Raw genomic sequence first — 6,676 nt, forward strand, 5'->3', positions numbered from 1 at the left:
CTACTTCAGAGACACTGGAGAAGAAAGCACAGGGTTTAAATCTATCACTGAATATTTAGAATGGACTGTAGTCTAAGTCCTGGGCTGAGGTTATAAAAAGAAATTAGAATTAAATCAGGCTGGATGATTGACTTGGGGCTTCTAAAACAGACACATAAATAAACTAAACAACTCATGTGTACATTATCTATACCATTAGTAATGTAAGATAGCAACTGAAAAAAAAATCCTATTTACCTATGTGCTTTTCTAACCATATTTAGAGTACTGTGGCTCTTTCTAGGAACCATAGCATTAGAAGAGTATTGCCAAACTAGTACATTCAGAATAAGATAAAGAAGGAGATAAAGTGTTTAGAAATCATTTCAAGCGAAATAGTTGGAGAAAGTGGGAATGGTTAGCAAATACTTATTTTCACATATTTAAAAGGGTGTTATGTGAAAGAGTAGTCATTGTTCACATGGAGATAATACTGCCTAATGTATAGAGTTCTTTTCAGGATTAAATTAGCATATTTCTATATGCATATCATTTCTGCTATTATTAATACGCACTTGGCCTGTGAATAACACACTTTGGAACTGCACAGGTCTACTTATATGTGGATTTTTTTTTTTTTCAGCCAAACCAGGATCTGAAATGCAGTATTCATGGGATGTGAAATTTGTATACACAGAAGGCCAGCTTTCCATATATCCAGGTTTTGCCAGGCCAGCTGTGTGACTTGAGTGTGTGCAGATTTGGGTACTGTGTGTGTGTGCTGGGGGACCTGGAAATCTGGAACCAATCCCCCAGATATCTGAGGGATGACTGAATTCTGATGTTTCTAGAGGGAAGAACCTGGAGGAATACAGTTACGACAAATTAAATTTCAGCCAAATATAAAGAACACTATTCTTGAATAGCAATGATAAGTGTCTACATATAGGACACTTAGGGTAGTGAGATCACTTCCCTTGAAATAACCTAAGCAGAAGGCAGACTTGCCAGGACAATTCAGAGGACATTCCCATTTTCACTGGGCAATTAGAGAAAAATGATCCTTGGGGATATATATATATATACATTTATATATTAAATGAAGATAGTTATGTTTTAATCTTTTCTTAAGGGTCATAAGACAGGAGAACAAAATAAATTTTTTTTTTTTTGTTTGTTTGTTTTGTAATAGCCATTAGCTGTGTTTGCCACATACATTGTTTCTTTTCTGGGAACAAACATACACTGAATTAGTTCTGTCTGATGAGTGTGACGTGACTGTGTCCCTTCCTCACTGCATCATTTAATTAATAATGTCATACATTACAGAGTCTTCTTTTCCATCTGGTAGGGTGGCAAGCAATGTTACAAGATGATGGTTGTTTCTGACAACCTGGGGGGAATGAGTACCTACAATAGATGAGCTTCCTTGTGAAACAATGACGGATATGTCATCTGAGTAAGAAATCACTTCTTATTTTAAGTCACAGAGATCTGAAATGTATTTGTTACTGTAGCATAACCTAGCCTACCTTGATCAATATAACCATATTGAATTCTAAATATTTTAGTGACTTGTGTGAGTTTAACATAGAGAAAATATTAGCATGCCCTAAGAGAAATGGAAATAATTAACATTTTGCTACATTCAGTATGAATAACATTTTTCACTCTATTTGTGTCTTAAATGTATACTTTCCCACCTTCTGCTACCCCTAGCTCCAGTTCCAGATAAAAGATGGAAGTGCAAGGAGACTTGAATTTCTCCTTAAGGCTTCCTGGTGTGGGAGATGACATGCAACTCTTTGTGGGAGGTCAAAGGCTAGACAGTATATCATGGCGTATTATTTCCTTCACTTGAACAGAAAAGTGGAGAATAACTGAGAGAAAAATAAGACACAATGGTGGGCTGTTAGAGATCTAAAAGCTAGCATATTGTGAGATGACTGAAGCAAGCTTGATGGAAAATTTTGTGAAGAGAAGGAAGAGAAGTGAAACCAACCAAAGGGAAGCTTTGTGAAAAATCTAGCACGTCTGGCTGGAGAGGAGTATTTGGACAATTGTGATGCTATGTGCATAACTTTTTTGTAGACAGTTTAGCCTGTAAGCAAAGAAAGATGATGAATATAAGCAATTAAATTACATTCAATATACTCTTGTTATCATAGTAATTATTGTTTTCTAACACATGAGACAGCATTCATTTTGTCTCTATGTTTGATTATAAATACAATTTCTTTTATATTTATAACTGCGTTTAAGGAAGATGAGAGAGGCAAAGCCGACTGAGCATATTAAAACAAATAGAGGATTACTAAAATTTAATGGATTTGTTAAAGTCAAATCAGAGAATATGGAAATTTACACGAGTTCTATCAAATGTTGTCATCATCTATTATTGCCCCACTGTTTCATTTCACCTTGCCAAATAACAGTTGTCCCAGGTTGTACGTTTCTCTTGTTTATCTGGGAGCACTTTGATGGTACCTCCATCTACTACCAACTCTACCATTAACCTGCTTTATTAGTTTGGAAATATCACATATTTTAATGCTGGGTCTTGATTTCCTTCACTGCGAAAAAAAAAAAGAAGGGGAGATGAAATGATATTCTCAACCTATTGTTAGAAATCAAATTCAATTTCTTTCCCAAAAGATAGACGTATGGTGTTACTTTTGAGAAGCAAAGTTTTGAAGAAAGCAATGATGATTTTTAATATAAAATAATGGCACATAAAATTCAAGGAAGTGGGTAAGAGCTGAATATCCTTGGGTATCTGTAGATGAGGCCTGATGATAGTCCCAAAGGAAAATCAGATGCTGGAGGATTATATTTACCTCTCAAGAAACAGCAGGAACCGTTAAACATATACCAAATGCCAGCTAACAACTGTTACTAAGGAGGATTTAGCTGTGAATTTGTGTGTTTCTTTGTAAAGTAAAGGTTAAGGCTTAAGATACTATGCATTTTGAATTACCTAGCAGAAGATATCAGCACCGATATTATCAAAGTATATAAAAATGCCTCACAATATTGATATCAGGAGCGAAAGATTCACCTCCAAAAGTTTAAACTGATCTATGCCAATACCTTCTACATTATCTCCATGGAGAGACCTTGCAGAGTGAAAAGCTGAGCAAGTAAATGTCCTGATACATATCCCCTCATTTTACCTAGGAACTAGACATACTTTGCAGCCTCTGGCTCACTCTACTTTTCTGCCACAGTGATAGTCGAGGGTAAAGGAAATCTAGACTATGTAGTGGAGAAGAGAGAATAAAGATAAGTGCCAGTTATGTTCCTAAGATCAGTTTCAATGCCAGAGATTGTAGTTTGTTCACAAAACTCTTGTTTTTAAGATTTCTCTCAGGAAGACAGAACCCTGGGAACCATGGATGATGTTCTAAAAACTTGCTTGGACAAGTGGATTTGTTTGTCACAAGGGGTAAATTGCAGGGTCATGAAAATGTGCCACCCAGATGTCATGCTTCAGGGAGCATGGTAGACTGATGGTCCCTGCTCTTGTCCTTGTGAATCTACCACTACGTGCCTGCCGGAGTCTCACTGCCCGTGGGCTTCACCCAGCCAATGACTGAGCAGAGTCAAGATAGTGAGGTCTATTGTAGAGGGACATAGAAGTCCTACAATGGGAGCCTTTGGTTTGATGTCACCACATGGTCCTGGCTAAAAGACCCTTGGAACTGCCCTGTAATCCCAGCCTCTGTCTACCTAGTTCTCTTTCCTTTTCTCTCCCCTTTCAGAGGTGTCAGAACTGAATCACAGTGTGAAGGCTCTCCTCACCTCCCATTCCTTCCATAAATAAATATTTGGCATACCTCATCTTGTCTTGCGGTTTGCTTCTCAGGAGACCTAAGCTAAGGAAGCAGGGAAGATTGGAAGTACAGGAAAATGAACAGCTTCAGAATCAGCTTTCAACCAATGCAGGTAGAAATGAAAGGACAAAGGCTTTCTCTTTCCATATTTCTGAGTGAATTTTTATATTTCTTTGTAAAGTAAAGGTTAAGGCTTAATCAGATACTATGCATTTGGAATTACATAACAGAAGATATCATCTATCATATATCATATATACATAGCATTGGTACTCCATACACATGTCTAGGGCTTCCCAAGAAGCTTTTAGGGAGTCTGCAAGGTCAAAACTATTTTTTTTTCACTGTGTAGACATTTGCACTGACGGTGTAAAACCAGTGGTAAGTAATACAGCTTGCACCTTAGCATAAATTAAGAAAGTGACATCAAACTGCACAAGTGGTAATTGTTTTCTTCACTGTCATGCACTTTCAGTTTTAAAAATTTGAATTTCACTTAAGAATGTACTTGATGAAGCAGAAAGTATGATTAATTTTAATTACTGCTCCATTCTTGAACATGTCTTTTTAATAAGCCATATGACAAAATGAGAAGTATACATAAAGCACTTCTAAATCGCATACTGATGTGAGATGGTTATCTTCAGAAAAAGCATTTGTATAATTATTTGAGTTATAAACTGCATTGGCTACTATATTTCATGGAACATCGTATTTTCCCTAAAAAAAAAAAAAAAAAGAAAAGAAAAAAATGATGCTTCTTCAGACTTGATTATTTGAAGATATTTATAAATGAAATGAGTATACCACTTCAATGAAAGCAAGGGACAGTAGCTACTGCCAATGATAATACTTGAGAATTCAAGGAAAATTAAAAGTTTTGCAAATTTTGTATCTACCAGCATGAGTTTCAGTTTCCCAATATCTCAAACCTTTTTTCATGAGATGCATGATGATATTTACAAATGTGAAGCAGTATTTTTATATGACCTTGCAGACATTACAAAATCATCCATGTGAAGAAAAATCCATTCACCATGCAAAATGTTCACTGAAACGGTTTCAGATTTCACACTGCAGTAACCTTTAAGAGACTCCTACCGGTTGAGTTTTGTCGTAGTATCACAGAATATTTAAAATTGTTGAAAAGGCAATTAAAGTACCCTTTTCTTTTTCAGTTAGTTATTTGTGTAAAGCTGAATTGTCTTTGTATGCATCAATCAAAGCAACATCTCATTACAGACTAAATGCAAAAGCACATATGAGAATATAGTTGTATTCTATTAAATGAGGTATTAAAGATAATGTGCAACATTTTAAAACAATGTCACTTGTCTCAATATAGTATATTTCATTTTGAAAATATAGTTTATTCTTAAAAAGTATTATTTATGTTAACATGTCATTGATTTATTAGTATCACATTAAAGTAAATTAATAATTTATTTTCAGTTTAATTTCTGATGTGGCAAATAGCAACTGATAAAACCTCTTTAAAAAAAAGCTTTTTAGGGTTTTCAAAAATTATCAAAAATGCAAAGGAGTCCTGAGACCACAATGATTGAAAATTGCTGACCTAGAAGATTGCTTTCAATCATCATAGTATTGCAGAATTACAAACCGTGATGATGCCATTACTGTTTCACCATTCTCCCATTTGAGCAAATTTGTGGTATTTTTTATCTTTGCCAGAATTTCAAATGCCTTTTATTTTTCCTCTTGGTGTCTCGTGAGTAGATCACCTTTCCTCATCACTTTGCACATTTTTATACCCCATCTAGGAACATACTTATACAGATGTTTTATTTGAAGCCCTGCTTAACCTTTAGCACTTGGGTTAAGTGCCACCTGAATAGTCACAATCCACAAAAGCTAAACCCTTTTCTTCGTACTCTGTCTCATTGTTCCCACACACTGATGCATTCCTGTTTGCTGGAATAAGTTCCCAAGTCCTTATCTCATGCTTGTTTTATGGAAACCCAGACTATGATACTATCTGGCCCATAGTAGGTACTCACTGAGAGATTATTACTAGCATTTTCACTTTCCAGCATGGTGATTAAGGGTAAGTTATGTAGAGTTATTTTTCACTGGTCTGCCATACCACCAATAAATCACCTAAGTTATGAACAGAACTTAATTGTTTAAATGAGGCACTCTAAAGTACCTCTCTGTGTTACAGTATCTGCGTGGTTAGTCTTGTGATATCCCTGCCCCTACATTTCAGAAGGTCTCTGGCCTCTGACCTCTGACCCATAATAAGATTGACCAGTTCTACCATTGGTATATTATTACTTCTTCCTGGAAAGGCTTCTTAGACCACCTGAAGACAGAGAATTGGATTTTTATGTGTTACCAAGGTTCATTATATAAATGTTTTTTTGTCTGTTTCTTCATTAATGTAGGTTTAACACTAATTGATCTAACTAGTTTTATTTTACAATAGTAACCTCTTAGCAAGATTATAGGGTAGAGAAAGTGTAGACCTTGCCTACCTTTAACTGGGAGAGGCTAAGACATATACCAGAAGAACATAATGATTACTGACCGCACACATTGTCATAGGACAGTTGGTAGCACCGTGTCTTCAAATCAAAAGACTCAAGAGGATAAAATATGAAAACATCTCCTCTTCTGATGGCAGAAACATATCAAAGAAACATGAGAGTTTATCTACAGAGAATAATGTAATGAAAGATACCTGGTTGGTTGAAGGCTATATAGCAACACGTCAGAGTTTCTCATTTATTTTTAGTGGCACAAGTAATGCTCAGTCTGAATAATCTCCTTTTCTCTTTTTATAAAAACAGCTCTATTAAGATATACTTTATATGCCATACAATTCACCTGCTTAAAGTATGCGA

This window comes from Piliocolobus tephrosceles, chromosome 12 (assembly GCF_002776525.5).
Source record: "Piliocolobus tephrosceles isolate RC106 chromosome 12, ASM277652v3, whole genome shotgun sequence".
NCBI lineage: Eukaryota > Metazoa > Chordata > Mammalia > Primates > Cercopithecidae > Piliocolobus > Piliocolobus tephrosceles.